Raw genomic sequence first — 17,818 nt, forward strand, 5'->3', positions numbered from 1 at the left:
ATGATATAAGCATGTCATTTTATAAGTTTATCAGGCACTGGTTCTACTATTTTAACACTTATTATCAAAAAAATAAAAAAAATAAAGCAAATTTAAACAAACAACTAATGCTATAAATTATATATAGGTCTTACCAGTGTATAAAAGATCTCCTCTTAATTATTTTCGGATCAACTGCGCCTTTTTAGGTAGGCGTATATTGAATATAAAGCGCAAAGTCCGCTGAGTTTAAATTTTAGGGTGTGCAGATAAAGGCAAATGTTATGTATACATATATATAATATTAATGACGGTTTTTATCTGACATTCATTATATGTGAATTTCATAACTTACAGGGATAACAAATATATATAAAACATTTTGAACTCACATTTTACGAAGCAGGTAGATAAGCGCTTTCATTGGAGGGAATAATGAATGCCTTTGGTGTTTATAGAAGATTATAACATGCTATACTGATGTAATATTTTATGTTAATTTTATATGTAATCAGGACTATTTACACCAAATAGGAAGTTGTAAAAATGTAGTTACATGTTGCTGGTTGAATCTGGTACAAGGTTTAGCTTACCAAAAGGTTCCTTCTAGCGCATATAAAACATCTTTTTTTCAAGGGATAGATCTATTGTTTTAGCATAATGTTACAAATGTTAAATAATGCAATGAGAAAAATATGTTCTGTAATTTTTGGTGCAAACTTAACTAATAAAGAACTAATCTAAGTATTAACCGTTTTATTATAATCCAAAGTTTTTCTTTAATATAAGCAAGTGCAGAACATATTAGCATTTGTCTTGCAGTCTGCATTTTGATTCCGGATGTTTTCATCACGCGATTACACCAGCGAGTACCTGCACACTTAACACAAAGAAATTTCATAATGCATTTACGAGTCGAAATACAAGTCAGGAAGAGTAAACATGTACGCAAAAAGAAAGCACTGGCAAATCTGAAACGTTAGAAGCTAAAACAATCTCGTGCCCAGGGACAATTTCATTACGTATTTTTTTTTTTTTTTTTTTGGCGGGAGTCTAGTTTTGGATGATTTATATTCATTTCATTAATCTCGATTCTGTACTATGACATACATCATGTATTCAGTTGAGGAGTTACATGATTTAAACTTTATCATTGTGTCTTGTTGTTCTGTTATTTTAGGTAGTTGTATAATCAAAATCCCCGCGGGAGGAAAAATACTCCCATGGGAGGACCAACTTTGAAATCGCCCCATGAATTCATTTTGTAAGATATAAAGAAGGAAGTGGCCAATTATTGCTCTATGGGACTTGTCTATCGTTAAATGTCAAAAATCAGAGAAAAGTCAAAGACAAACGATAGCTGAGTTTGCGAAAATTCCGGATTTGCAAACTAAATCCGGAGACTGTTTATTGCACTAAAGACTGAAAATAAGATAGATTATGCGTAAACACATACTAGGCTAGGGGCTATTTGTAATGAATATACATGAGCCCAAGATGGCGGCGCCCTACGGGAAATCGGATTCCTTTGACGATACCGCTGTATCCATTACATCCTCAGTCAAGTGTGACATGTTCACCATAAGTGTTCCTTCTCTGGAGAAGGAACAATAATTAGTCATATAAACATGTGACAGTTATATTGTTTGCCTAATTTTATTGCTTTATTTCAGTGAAAAATAAAATGATACAGAACACGTTCATTGCGAGTATTCAGATTTCAGTTTAATTCATTGAGAAATGTCGAATTGTTTACGGCAAAATTAATGGAAGCATTTTTACGGTGATGTTTTTTCAGAAATTATAATTTATTTTGCTTTCATGTAACATAACACCTCATGTTTTCATTTTTAGCTAACCTGAGCAAAAGGCTGAATGTGAGCTTTTGTGACCACTTGATGTCCATCGTCCGTCAGTCAACAATGTCTTGTCTGCACGATAGTGGTTTCATTTATGATTTGATTTTAACCGAAGTTGCACACAACTTGTACATTTGTATCACCATAAGATCTTGGTTCCTTTTTTAAAGCAGCCAAATCACACCATGGGTTCAAAAGTTACACCCCCTGAAAGGACAAAAAATGCCTATGTGTCTTGTCTGCACGCTAGTAGTTTAATTTATAATTTGATTCTAATCAAACTTGCACACAGCTTGTATCACAATAATACTCGTTTCTGTTTCCAGGTTCCAGCCATATTCCATTATTGGTTCTAGTGTTTCGGCCCCTGAAATGGACAGAAATTGTCTATTTTGGTCTTGTCAGCATAAAAGCAGTTTCATTTACGATCGGATTTTAATCAAACTTGCACATAAGTTATATCACCATAAGATCTTGGTAACTATTTTTAACTAGTCAAATCCCACTATGGGTTTCAGAGTTACAGCCCCTGAAAGAGCGAACCTTGGCTAAGTTGGTCTTTTCTGCCCGATAGTGGTTTAATTGTGATTGATTTGAACCAAATTTGCACACAACTTGCATTACCATAAGATCTCAGTTCATTTATTTAGCCAGTCGTTTTTCTCCATGGGTCCAGAGTTACTGCCCCTGTCCGTCCAGAATCTTTCTCTGAAACATTTCTTCTTCATGCATGAAGGGATTTTGATGTAACTTGGAACAAATGATCATCATTATAAGCCGGAGTGTCATGCGTAAGATCCAGACCCCGAGCCCTACGGTCAAACGTCAAAACCAAAAATAATTTTGTCCAAATAAAACTGACTATGCTTCAAAGAAACACTTTCAGATGGCTCATTTTCTTCCAAAGATTCATGGAATACTTTAAAATATTTTATTTCTAAATCGACCGACAACACTATTTCCCCGTTTTACAATCCCAATACGCATCTCACCACTTTCTCTGACTTTGATAAAGCTGACCTGCTCATCGAGTACTTTCAGAAGCAAACATATATTGATGATATAAACCAAGACGTCCCAGACCCCTATCTTTCAAACCCTGTGTTAAGTAACATCCGTCTTTATCCAACAGAAACAGAAGATGTTTTAAAGTCCTTAAAAGTTAACAAGGCCACAGGACCTGACTGTATAAGCAACATAACTCTTTTTGAAGCTTCTCACGAACTGTCTTCTCTTTTGTGATATTTTAAAGCCTCATTACAATTCTTTAGAAGCTCATGTCAGTGCAATCTACAAGAAAGGCGATGCCACTCTTCCTAGTAATTACCGCCCCATCTTCCTCTTAAATACTTTTGAAAAGGTTTTTGAACATTTTACATTCAAGCAGGTTTTCAATCACCTTCATGATTCCAGGTGACTCAACAGTCAACCAACTTGTCCTCACATATGACACTCTCTGCACAGCTCTCTATAATGGTCTTGAGATGTGTGTGGTCTTCTTTGATATCAGCAAAGCCTTTGACCAAGTCTGGCATAGAGGTCTACTTTGTAAACTTAAACATGCTGGGATTACATGTGCTCTCCTTAAATGGTTTAAAGATTATGTGTCTATTAGACGTCAACGAGTTGTCCTTCAAGGATTTTAATGAAACTGGGCTTTTATAAAAGCTGGCGCTCCCCATGGATCAATCCTTGGTCCCTTACTTTTCCTTGTCTGCATAAATGATAATGTTGATGAAATAAGATAATGTGTAAACCTTTTAGCTGACGACACAAGTCTCTACGTTATTTATAGCGGCAGGTCTTCTTCAGACTGATATTCAAACAATATCTTCGTGGGCACATAATGGCTCGTCACAAGTAATCCTTCTAAACCTGAACCTCTGTTGCTATCGAGAAAACGAAATGCCCAGCCACACCCTCCTCTTCAAATGTATAAACAATACATACCTGAGGTAACTGAACACAAACAAATGGGTATGTACTTGTCAAGTGATTGCTCCTGGCATCCCAAAATCAACTACATTTTAGAAAAAGCGTAGAAGAGGGTAAACTTTATGCGCAAATTGCAATTCTCACTTGATCGCAGATTTGTATGAAATTGTTTATCTTTCTTTTATAAGACCTTTACTTGAATATGCTGATGTGGTGTGGAGCAATTGTGCTAAATATGAACTGGACCAACTTGATATAATTAAAAATGAATGTGCAGGCATTCATCTGGTGGGACTAAACATGGACTCATCTTGTTCTTCAAAACGACGTTTAATTTGAACTCAGCATATCTGTCTTCTCTTGTTCCTGACTCTTTTGACACAGGTTACAATTTAATGCAGACAACATCCATGGTATACCCGCAAGAACAACACTTTATTTTAATTCATTTTGCCTTCAACTATACGTGATAACCCTGATATTCGCAACTCTTAAACACTGTCTTCATTCAAACAAAAGGACCTCCGACATTTTCAAATTCAGATTGCCTATTAAAATAAGTAAAAACTGACCTAGGGCCAGACTTCTGAAATAGCATAATAAAGATAGTTTAAGACCATTTCTTGATATAATCGAGAAAAAAAATTCAAGTCAGTGAAAATAAAGGATGATTGTATAGACATTTCTCATTCTTATTTCTATTGAAATATGAACATTAATCATTTTTATATTTTAAACATCTTTCACCCCAGTGACGCAACAAAATATTTCACATATTCATTATAATATACGTATGTTGCAAAAATGGTACTTGGTAACAAGGGGTGGGGGATGAATTTTACATAAAATGTTTTGACACTTATTGCTTGTGTTTCATAAATCTTACATATCTACAGCCTTATTCATTTTTAATAAATATTTCAAGCATAGAAAACACTATAATAAATAAATAGTGGACATAGAAAGTCAAGCTTGGAAGCAGACTGATCCTGATAAGTATACCTTATGAATTTTTCAATCAGGTCTGCTGCCTCTCGACAGTCTTAGTCCGTCGATTGAGTGTCATCAGAATTGAGACAACTGCGTCTGTCGCAAGTCATGAACCAAGCAAGTTGCATAGACATATACAACTAGATGTATGTGTCTTCAATCTAAACATGAAAAGATATAGACGAACTTCTTTGGGAATAGTGCCACTGTGGTACAAATGCCTTTATACCTTTGTAGGATATGATTATGGCACATCTAGAATGCATTTTAAGAACAACGTTTGCTTTAATTCAAACCAAAGAAGCACTGGATCCAGCATCTTCAAGTCTAACATAACTACACTAGACACTGACTCCTGAACTGACCTGGTTGTCTTGAGAACTAACACTGACGCCTCCAGAACTAACACTGACACCCATAGGATTAACACCAATTCACCCACACATCTGAACTGAAACTTATTCCGAAGCCGACCGAAATAGTAGTAACGACCCCCAAGGAAAATCGACATAAAATAAATGTTGATATTGTACTATTTAGTTGACCTGTCAAAACATGTTTCCGGCTTTCATGTTAATCTTATATAGGTGTGAACAGAATATAATGAAAGCCGGGAACAAGTTTTGACAGGTCAGATAAATTGTACAATACTGGCTAGTGAAGTTCTCTTCCATTAATACATTGGACCAGTCGGTATTTTATTACTACATTGTGTTATTATGTTTTGGGGTTGTTGTTGTTTTTTTTTTGCATTAGAGTAACAGAAATCACATTTAAATGTTTGCTAGGCATTAAAAGATATAGGCTAAATGTGCATGACTCTGTGGCGTAGCCGCTATTTTTTGACATACAGATAATTTCGGAAACTGAAAAACCAATCACACTGAAAATGCAATATTAAGAGACCTTGAAAAGAACAAACGATGCATCTAGATCGAGCCCAAATGTATCATAAAACTCAGGCACCCCTGAACCCACAGTGGCCTAGGCAGTCCCTTACACCCCTCCGCATGTGTATTGCATGCTAATACAGTATAGCAGTAGATGCATAAAAAGCAAACAATAGGCTATGATCAATGCATCAGTTATCATGGGCACTCGGGTGGAAAGAACTGAAGTACAGTAGCCAAAAGTTTTGTTCCCCTTTTTTTTTCTTTTTTTTTTTTGCTTTTCGGTTATTTTTTAAGATGTTAATAAAACTGTTAATTTGCATTGTAAAATCTATTTTTTGTTTTTGTTTTAAAACTCTTTTTAATAGATGTCACAGGGTGGAAAAATGTGCAGTCAGTCCGGGCCTCGAATCCGGGACCCCTCACTTACATGGTGAGTGCTCTACCGACTGAGCTAACCCGCTGCCTAACACATCTTCTCCCTAACGTGACCAAGTCCGTACCGTGACATACACCCCAACAAATTGGAAATTCGTCCTCGAATTCCGGAGGTACATAATATTGCAAGCTTCATAAGACTGACCAAGCAAGCAAGCCCAGGTCCCATGTTGGGCGCCAAATGTCACAGGTTGAGAAAAATGTGCAGTCGGTCCGGGGCTCGAACCCGGGGCCTCGGAATACCGTTCTGATGCCCTACCGACTGAGCTACCCGGCCGCCTACACATTTTCTTCCGGTTTTAATAATTAAGTCCTATACCGTGACATATTTCCCCACCATTTTGAAATTCGTCCTCGAATTTCAGCGGGTACTTTATATATAAGCAATTAGAGGCGTAGGCGACTAACAGTGCAATGCCGTCACGGTCCCATGTTGGGCGCCAAATGACACAGGGTGAGAAAAATGTGCAGCCAGACCAAGACTCGACCCGGGGCCTCGGAACACCGTTCCGATTCTCTACCGACTGAGCTACTCGGCCGCCTACGCACTTTCTCCCCGTTTTAAAGGGATTCCTATAGTTTTTTATGCGCATCGTTCTGCGCAGCCGACACTTTCTATGGAAAACTGAAGTGAAGTCAACATTTGTTGAAACATGTGACAGACAATCTTAAATATGAAGACTCTTGAATGAAATAACATTTTTGATAAGTTTTATCAGTAATCAAATGTTGATACTGGTTTATGTTGTATTGACAAATATCATGCCTGACAGGTATATTGCCATTTTTGTGGTTGTGTTTTCACATCGTCACATCGCATTTTAGTACAAAGACAGTGTTGTTCGTATAATGTAAGACAATTGACTTAGTACTGATAAGAAAATATCACCTTTCAGATTATGTAGTATTCATGTTCAATTATAGAAAGAATTAAGTTTTTTTAAACTTTTTTGTAACTTCTAGCAGATATACATATAATCAATTTGATCAAGTTCAGGCCATTTTTTCGTCTAAATGGGTGTTGTATTCAAGCGGTCGTAACATAAGATTTTGCCTGGTGGCCCATACTTCTTATGCCATTTTTATTTTTACAATACAATTGTTTATACACAAGGAAAATAGGAAAAAATTCTATGAAACAGTTTTTTCAAAATTTAAAAAAAATATTCTTTACTACGAGTATTTTTCATTGTAAAAAGTTCGCAAATTTAAAGTGAATATGAAACCAGATATTTTTCTCATTTGTACGCATCATTGTAATGATATTGTATTACAAACATGACTGTGATATGAAATAAGTATATAATAAAATCTGTAAAAGAATAAACCTTATTGTGCTGTCTTTATGCATACCTTGGTTGGTATTTATAAAAAAAAAAAAACAGAAAATTATGTAAATGTTGAAAAAAAGCTATATGAAATAAAATTATTTTTTGTGACAGTTTGACAGGTATATATCTAATTTATACGTATTTGAATCCATTATATAAAATTATAAGCTAATGAAGTCATGAAATGGCATTGAAATTTAGGCAAAATCCCTAGCATAATGACCGATGTTCTTTAAACTTAAACCCGCGACGTACACCAATGCATTATTACGCTGGGGACAGGACGTCTCAGGTTCTCCATACACGTCTCCGTACTAAATGCAGTGCACTGAATTATCACTTGTTCCTTAGAAATATTTCTCCCACACCATTATGCCAATGTGGAAAAATTGAAACTAATTTTCACCTTTTCTTTGAATGCACGCTCTGCAATGATTGTCGGAACGATCTTCTAAATACTCAGCGGTATTTTGATATTGACTTTGATACTGTTCTTGTTTGATAACCCAGACCTTTCGGATCAGGATAACATGACGATATTCTTCTACATACAATCCTTCATATCAGACAGCAAGAGATTCTTATAAGTCAAATGACCTCTTCCTTTGAGACAACTTCAACACTTCTATCTTTATAGTTAAGTCTATCGCGCAATAGATATCATTACCTAATAATACTTCACCCTTCAACACGTCCATCTTCTTGTATTAATTCTGTGTGCATTTGTTTTCAGATAACATTATGATAACATTATTTTTTTCTAGTCCCTTTTTAGCTTTAACCTTGTAATATATCTACAAGTTAATTGTCCGCGAAGGAGAAGAATTATATAAGACTTGTCATCCATTCTTATCCTTTCCTGCGTTAGTTCCTGCGAAATATGAGGCTATCATCAAGGACCGGATGTTGAAGCTATACACTCGAAATTCTGTAGAAAACTTTTATGCGTTAAAAGGTCTACTAATTTAGATGTAACAACAGTTTTCTATGGTGAACTTTAATAAAATACCGATGAATATACACAGAATACTGCTAATGATAAGATATTTGATTAAATTATTAACATAAAATGACCTGTCACTGTTATTTAAAACTCATAATATGCTTAGAACTGACGAAGACAACGGGCTATATTTATTATTGGCTATAGAGCATAATCGAGACCACTTGTCTGTGGTACAACATACATCATTTCAGTTTTGAGCCCGCCCGCTTAGCTCAGTAGGGAGAGCGTCGGTCTACGGATCGCGGGGTCGCGAGTTCGATCCTCGGGCGGGGCGTATGTTCTCCGTGATGATTTGATAAAAGACATTGTGTCCAATATCATTCGTCCTCCAACTTTGATAATTCATGTGGGGAAGCTGCACGTTACTTGCGGAGAACAGGTTTGTACTGGTACAGAATCCAGGAACACTGGTTAGGTTAACTGCCCGCCGTTACATGATTGAAATACTGTTGAAAAACGGCGTTAAACACAAAACGAACAAACACACTATCTCTTCTTAGTAGGGAGTTTTGTGTGGACTTTTATTAAACAGATTTTTCTTTTTCCTAGCTCACCTGAGCCAAAAGATTACGATGGGCTTTTGTGACCGCTCGATGCACAGGCGGATGCACAGGCTGGTCTGGAATCATGCTTGTCGCAAACGCACTATACACTGGTTTCCTCAAGGTGCGGCTCATTGTGTATTTCATATACCGCTATGCCAGTACAAATACAGCATATGATCTCTTTGGATCTCTATTTCAATTACTTATTTGAAATTGATCAGGGTGAATTCTGGTGGTATTTAAGAAATAATAAGTTCCCAAACGTGGTTTATCGTAGAATAACCCATGTTTTGAGTTCTTATGCATAAGAATATATCACGAAGACCGTAGGCCTGAGTGATATATTGTTTCGCATAATAACGAAAAACTCGGGTTATTCTACGATAAATCACACTTTGGAACTTGTTATTTCGATTCTAACGCGAATTACTAGTATCAAAAGTGTTAGAAAAAATGATAACTACTTTTTACGAGCGTTCTACGCACCTGGATCGGATGACGTCATTACACTCGAGTGGTTTATTGATCAGGGTGAATTCTGGTGGTATTTAAGAAATAATAAGTTCCCAAACGTGGTTTATCGTAGAATAACCCGTGTTTTGAGTTCTTATGCATAAGAATATATCACGAAGACCGTAGGCCTGAGTGATATATTGTTTCGCATAATAACGAAAAACTCGGGTTATTCTACGATAAATCACACTTTGGAACTTGTTATTTCGATTCTAACGCGAATTACTAGTATCAAAAGTGTTAGAAAAAATGATAACTACTTTTTACGAGCGTTCTACGCACCTGGATCGGATGACGTCATTACACTCGAGTGGTTTATTGCAGAATAACCCGAGATAGATTTTGCTCTACATGTATGTAGGTTATTTGCTGGTCGTGTTAGAATATATTAAATAACTTTGTCATGTGCGAAGATGAAAAAATGAATATATCTAAATTGTCGCACAATTCGGGTCATAGGAATAATTGAAATGTAATGTTTGGAAGGTTGTAAATAATTACCTTTATGCTAAGAAACAGAATGCTTATATTTTAAAGACTGTATGGGTAACCTGCGTTCTTTGAGTGTGGCGTTTCCTGTTGCACCTGTTTGTCCATGGTTCTCATATAAAACTTTCATTTTGTTTTCTACACGAGACTTAGGGTTAAATTACAGCAGGTTGGTATTTTTGCAGAACAGTTATTTTGCTATTTAATAAACCAACTCGTAAAGTTGTAAAGAATTTCCTCTTCGTAGTCGGTTATTCGGCTTTTGGAAGAATTGTCGTTTAATACTCATTTGTTGACACTCTGTTCACGAATATAAGCGAAAATAAAACAATTGCGAAAAGTTACCAATCTACAGCTTCACAATTCATGTTGTCATCATTTTTATTAAATATTTCTTGAATAGGGTGGTGTCACTTCCAGCTATCCCTCGAGAATGATACGATATGTTGGTGTCCTTTGGTCATCAAACATAGGCCTTTTCTAGCGGTCTTCGCACAAATTCAGACTTACTTTTCACATGTCAATTTACTCGTTGACCAGTATGTTTTCTTCTTTGAAAGCAATCACGGTATTTGCTCATGACCTCGTTTTAGTAGTATATGCTGATTAAATTGATTATTTATATATATGTTAGTGAATTTTGAACATAGCAATCAAAAGTTTCAAATCTATAATTGCATATGTTGTACATTTTTATGTTTTGATTATCACTCTCAAATAGACATAAATTTCTTACATTGTGTCTGCCGACATGATTGTATTTCCTTGTCTGGTCAAAGTTCGCGGATACAAGAAACAACCATTTTATATCTGAATAAAATTAGCAAAGAGCAACAAATGTATACTTACAATTAAATATTTAATCTATATCCTTTTAAAAGACATTCAAAAAGCATCAAAACGACCATAGACCTTCCAGAAATATGCAAAACAAAACATGCATGTCTTTTAATCAACATACTTTCATTGTGGTGCAAGTTCGTGGATGACGTCATCAGTTTATGTGCTTATGCGATCTTGTCAAAAGCCAAGTTAAAATGTAAGCAAAGCAGACGAGATGATATTGAGGAAATGAAAATGTCATTCTATGGTGTTTAAGGGGATTATGAGTTAGGGGCAATTTGGGATTAGTAAATACAAGGTATTTTTGCATACTTGTGCTTTTATTGGTGTTCTTACCTGTTAAAACCTCTTATTTTAACTTTTTTGGTGTCTGACAAAAGTTTGTGTTTACGTCCGGATTTATTGTTGACAAGTGCATGCGTACGCTAAAGATGGAGTGTGACGTTATATGTGAAAGGGAATCCACGAACTTACACTATCCATGAGCTTAGGCTAGATAACGATACGACACGTGCTGTGTTAGACTGGCTCCCGTCCCTATGTTTGTTCTTACTTACATATATAAGTATTCTTCATTAAGAAGGTTGTTTCTACATTGACATTTTTATTGCCCCTGGCTCCAAACATAGGGACTGGTGAAAGTTGGCTACCATTGTCTCACAAATTTGTGAGACAAATTCCCATTAATATCTTTCATTGACAATCGGCTGTTATTACTGTGATGTGTTACCTAAGGGTTTCATGTGCTTACCATCATTTAATGAGCCTCAGCTAATTTATCGATTTATGGCCTGCCCTCAGCTTGTATTGGCTTATCAGACAAGGGGAATTTGCTTTTACATATTTATTAGAAGATTTGTGATCTTATAATCAAGAATTAAATAATTTTAATTTTCACTTTTAACAATGAAATGGATGAAGCTATACTTCAAGGTTATAAAATCATGAACAAATAAGACAAGAACGTGGTTTAAAATAATATTTAAAAGGACATTATATATTATTCTTTTGACCAACTGGCAGTTGCAAAAGCTTAACTTTTAAAATTGTCCCATTTGCATTTGCTTTTTTCCATTATAACGGAACAGAAACAGAACAGAACAGAAAGTTTATTTAACGAGTACACTGCAGGTACTTTGTTAAACTTACATATGATTTACATAATACAATTCTAGAGGTCACGCATACAATGGAATTGGCTAATATTATGACAATACATATGGAAAACTTTTGCAATACAAAATAGAGACATAATTCCATCAAAGCAATACAAGTATGCTGAGCTGAAAAAAAGAAGAAGTATTTTGAAGTTTATTAATTTAATCCTTAATTCAACATACAAAGTGGAGAATGAACAGAATTAAAGCGAAAGTGAGATACGTTTTTCAATTTAAACTCTGCGAGATGCTTAATTATATAGGAAATATAAAAAGTTCTCTTAAGATACTTTTACTCTGTTTGCTAACTGGTAATCTACAGATGTGTAGACAGTTCATTTCAACTATTATTTGCTTTTACAATAAATTTACATATATTAAGCTGACTTCTTATTTGCCCATATGCTTTACGCTTTAAAATGAAATGTTACTCGTCTTCGACATCGTTTAAATCGCAAAACTGGCATAAGTCGTGTCAAAGCAGACCTGAAAGTTTTAGTTTGAAATAGATTGAGGTATTTTTCAAAGCAGAAATCTTCTTTAATATAAAAATATAAATGTGTTAACACGCTATTATTTCTTATGTCAGTACGCCACTGCTGCAAGTAACAATCTATTAATCTTTGCTTCATTATTGGTAAAAATAAATTTGTTTCAACACAGTCGGGGAAATCCCATACTTCAGCAAATCCAAGATTATGTAATAACTTTTTTTACCTTACTGGCCCAGTTATTAACACCATTATCACGTTTACTACAGGCATTCAGATATATATTTTTCAATATGATATTAACAGCACACAATGAATCATTATTGTTGGGTCACCTCTTGTACCTGTAGTGGCGTCCCATAGCTCTGACTTGCAATGGCCAAATTCTGCCCCCTTTTGGACTTACAAAATCCTGGTTAAAGCTTTGCGTGCACGTTCCCATATCCAAAACCAATGATTGTATGTATTGAATTGAAACTTCATATGTGTCTACAGGTTTATAACACTAGGTGAAAGCATCAAGTTCCATAACTCTGACATGCATTTTGGCTGAATTATGCCCCACTTTAGACTTTGAAAATTCTGATTAAGGTAAATTTTGCATGCAAGCTAGCTGAGTTTTCATCTAAAATACGAATACAAATACAGGATTGAAACTTTATAGATATTTTAAAATTTTAAAATAGGGTAATATTCCTGCTTCTGCAATTTGAATAGTCAAGCATTTGCTGCCTTAGGGATAGCTCTCGTAAAGAAATCACTCAAACACATAGATCAAAAATCTGAATAATAATATTTATAATTTAAACTCTTTATGATACACATAGTTCATCACAGAACTGATTTAAAACCTTGTGTAAAATTTCATTAACTTATGAGCTCCAGTGTCTGTCATGCTGCCATTGGAAATAAAATTGAAAATAATCTATTGACTTGGTGTCGTCTAGAACTGGCTGTAGCTGATGACATCTCACTGACGAGAAAGACAGATTTCAAGGCGCTGAGCACTTTTAAATTCACCAGCACCCTTTTTTCTTTGTTTAATAAAAAAAATTATTTAAAATACAAACTTTTCTCCAGTGAAACAATATTATTACACAGCAGTCGCTCAATTATTTACCAGTACAAGTTTGCTTTTTCTTGTCCATAAAATAAGCGCTTTCTTTTCTGTTTTCTTTCATTTTTCCACATAAAATACATTTTTAACTTTTTATGTACGGGTTAATTTTACCATAACTGTAAACACTTTCTGTTGTTGGAGTTTCCATATTTAGCATTCAATAAAACCTAAAAGTTCATAAAAAGATCCTGTCAGTATATGCTACCTCCAAATAATCTTACATTTACTAGCAAACTGTTGAATCATGAATGGGCTCAATATCATACTCTTCTAGAAAATAACAACAACTGATGTTTTCTCAAATGACCCTTATCAAATTTGTATAGAGAACTTGTCATTACATTGGGTTGGGTAGATAATTACTTTACAATTGATAGGGTTCTCAATAGTTAACAGTTTACAGGGTTATTCTAGGGTTACATTGGCCAACTTTCACCAGGTTGTATGGTTCAGCCATCAGATAAAATTGTGCTATTTCAGAGGCTTAAAATTTTCTAATAAAATGTTTCCTGTATTTATATAAAAAATAACCATGCAGCCAGGGAGCCAGGCTAGTGCTGTGTAAGCATGCATTATTAACATGATTGACATATTGCGCACAGATTGAAGCTTGTTTAGACACTGACAATATAATGTAACATGATGAGAACTGTGTTTAACTTCGGTAAATAACCTGACAGTGTGGATAATTACAAATGCAACCCTGAACAAACATGGCTGTAATATGGATCTCTACAAATGACTACATATCATAAGATATGAGTGAGCTAAAATATCGAGGGAACACAATTGCGATTTTACGAGTGATCTTAAAACGGCTTGACTGAGTTGCCTGTACAATCAAAACTTAACTCAAGGAAGTAAAAATAATTTGAGCGGGCACAACATCTAGCATGCATGACGTTTTATGTAACCGCGTGACCTTGTTCTTAAAGAAATACGTTCAGTGCCTTCGTTAAACTGTGACATTCAAATGACATATAATTTTTATGTTGAAACTGAATAAAAATAGGAAACAGAAATAGATATGAAAGCCATCGACACAGAAACTGCGAAAGAATCAATACGATTTTGTGATCAAAAGACGACGGTCGGGGGACCTATCAAAATTATATATAGGGAATGTAGGCAGGAAGGGGGTTGGAAAGCTAAGTGAATTATTGTTTATCATAAACTAGGCTAAAGATAACTAGCTATTACTACGCAGTAATGTGTATATTTATATGTAAACTGACGTGTAGAACTGGATGATTCCTTCAATTATTCAATGAGGAGATATATTAACTAGTGTAAATACACGTATTTTTAACAGTATGTATTTGACTTTGGTTCATGTATATAAACACATGATTGTTTGTTTGTTTGTTTTGGGTTTAACGTCATTTTCAACAGTTTTTCATTCATATAACGGCGGGCAGTGAACATAACCAGTGTGCCTGGATTCTGTACCAGTACAAACGTGTTCTCCGCAAGTAACTGCCAACTTCCCCACATGAATTATCACAGGTGGGGGATAAATGATTTCGGACACAATGTTTTTTTATAAAACCGTCACGGAGAACATACGCCCCGCCCGGGGATCGAACTCGCAATCCCCCAATCCGTAAACCAGCGCTCTACCTACTGAGCTAAGCGGGCGGGTGCACCATTACCTTGTATCCTTATACGAAAATAGAGTGTTCTGTTATAACGACATCACATACGGACCTAAGATTAGCACCATATTACTTTTACAGATGACTTTGTTGCAATTCGACCTGTCATTGGGTTAAGCAAATGCTTTCTGAAAGGAAAATAGTTCGTCAAACGACACTGTGTATCTTAGCTAAGATAGTAATTGTAAACTGGTGACATATGTATTACTTTTAAATATTTGTTTAAAAAATCAATATGGAAAGAAGATATTGTAGAATCTGACAGAAAGAAGCTTATTGTAAGAAGCTTCCAATGATGTTTACAATATATCATTATGTGTTTTAGTGCTAATTCAATGTACCGTTTTCAAACAATTTGTACATGTGTATGTTAAACAAATTCTGTAAATATTTGGCCCGCAAAGAAGCTGATATAAAATGCTAAATGCCTCAAAGCGCAAACCTGCTTGACATAATTCATATTGATTTTATGTCGATGTACCAAATTATTTCATTTAATTACTATTTACACATGCATAAATCGTCAAGTACCCTACATACCTGAACCGATTATCTCATGAGTTCGAGTTTTTGATTACTGCTGTATCAAATTGTTATGGAACTTTATAAAGGTACTTCCGCCATCTTAAATTTAGTGGGACCTTCATTTGCGGTGTGAAAATATAGTGAACCAAAGCTTTCAAATGCAGCTGTTCCATAGCACAAAACAGCTCATTTTGCAAGACCTGAACTAAAAGTAGCTGTATAAAAAGTAATACTGAGATTTGGAAATAAACAATGCAGATATTTTTCCAAATTTTTGTTACATTTATCCTTTCCAAATACTTGATTAGAAATTCATGAATGGCAAAAGTTAGTTCAAACTTTCAATTAATGCATAGGAGAATTGTCTTACTGAATAGAACTAAACGTATTACAAAATCTGTTTTCAAATCTGACCACTTCATGTATTGAGACGAAAATACATTTGTACATGTTGCTATTTTCAGCATACATAAAAGTAGTGCAAGGTGCGGACAAGGTTTTTTGTATGTATGGTGTACCAAACTGCCTAAAATTGTAAGACAAGTCTCAGACTTAATGTGAACAAAATTTGCCAACGATCTAAAATTTGTTTCAAGGATTGTGCAAGCTTAAGAAAGGTTTAACTTATTATACTGGAATTGATGTAATTACGCGCTGCTTATCTCGCGGAAAATTTGGTGGAAATGGAATTTTTGGCACTTCTGTGGTAACTACCGAAATTACCTAACGTAGCTTTCTCACGAATACGTAATTGTATATTTATGAATTATATAAACAATCGAAATATTTGCTTTATCACGATATATGCAAATATTTTTAGATAATCTTGAAACTTTCCGCATACTGGTCCGGGACAAGTTAGATGTGTATAGTGATTCCTTTTTAGATGTTGCATGCGTCGTAAACTATATATAACCAATTTTGATGTATCGCTGTTTTATACAATATGAGAATTTATGCAGGATGTTTATAAAAACACAGTGAGAATAAACCGCAGAAAAAATGTACAGCCAAATATGCTAGGAGGTAATACAATTTGTATACAATTGTAGATAACTACGAAACAAACAAAATGCAATCGGTTGAACTTTTCGCGCGAAAATCTGATGATTAAAATCAGAAATATCTCAAAAGTAACTTTTTGTATCTTCAAGTTGGTTCTCTCTTCGTTAAATAATGATACTTTTTTCACACTTTCATAGATGTAAACTGATAATAAATGTGTATTGCAATTCCGGCATAGAAATGGACACTGACTTTATATTACTGCGGTGTTGACAACGGAAGCAGCGGTCCAGTACTAAGACTTTCTATGAAACTGAGTTCTTCATCTGGAAATTACAAACATTGGGATCAGTATCCAGTATACACCTGAAAATAATAGACTTGCTATTTGCCGAGTGCACACTTGTTTCCTATCGTCGTTAATATGAAATAGACTTTGAAATATTCGCACACACGCACGGGAGTCTCGTAATAGTACATGCCTATAATTTCACATGGTTGAAGTGTAAACAAATAGTTAAAATTGCTTCGTTTTATTTCTCTCGGAAAAGATCGGACGGTTTTTGATATTGGAATAATTATAGAACATATAAATTATGCATTTAAAGTTGAATGTTGATTGTTTTCTACAGGACGTAAAACTGAAACAAGTAAGCACTTTTATTTTTTCAGCAATTCCCTCAGGTGAACTTTGACATTGTTTACAAAGAGATGTCAGTTTTGTGTCATCTTGAAATGCGTTGTTCGGCTGAAACGTATAGTTCCCGGAATAGTTCTAAAATGGTTTATTTTTGGGATTTTTGTTTTATTTATATACATTTTTTTTGTATTCAACACAATGTGCAATATTTCCAGTTTTTGAGAATGATTGAAATTAAACTTTATTTTAGAAAAAGTTCCGAACTTTCATTAATATTTTGCCAGCGGACGCTTACAAATTTTAAGTGAAACGGCTTTCTTGTCCAAGAGAGGTGTGTAAAGCGAAAAACTATCATTACACATTGCGTTTATTCTTTAAATGTAAAGGATCTGTAACAGATTAAGGAG

This window comes from Mercenaria mercenaria, unplaced genomic scaffold, assembly GCF_021730395.1.
Source record: "Mercenaria mercenaria strain notata unplaced genomic scaffold, MADL_Memer_1 contig_2169, whole genome shotgun sequence".
In the NCBI taxonomy this organism is placed as follows: domain Eukaryota; kingdom Metazoa; phylum Mollusca; class Bivalvia; order Venerida; family Veneridae; genus Mercenaria; species Mercenaria mercenaria.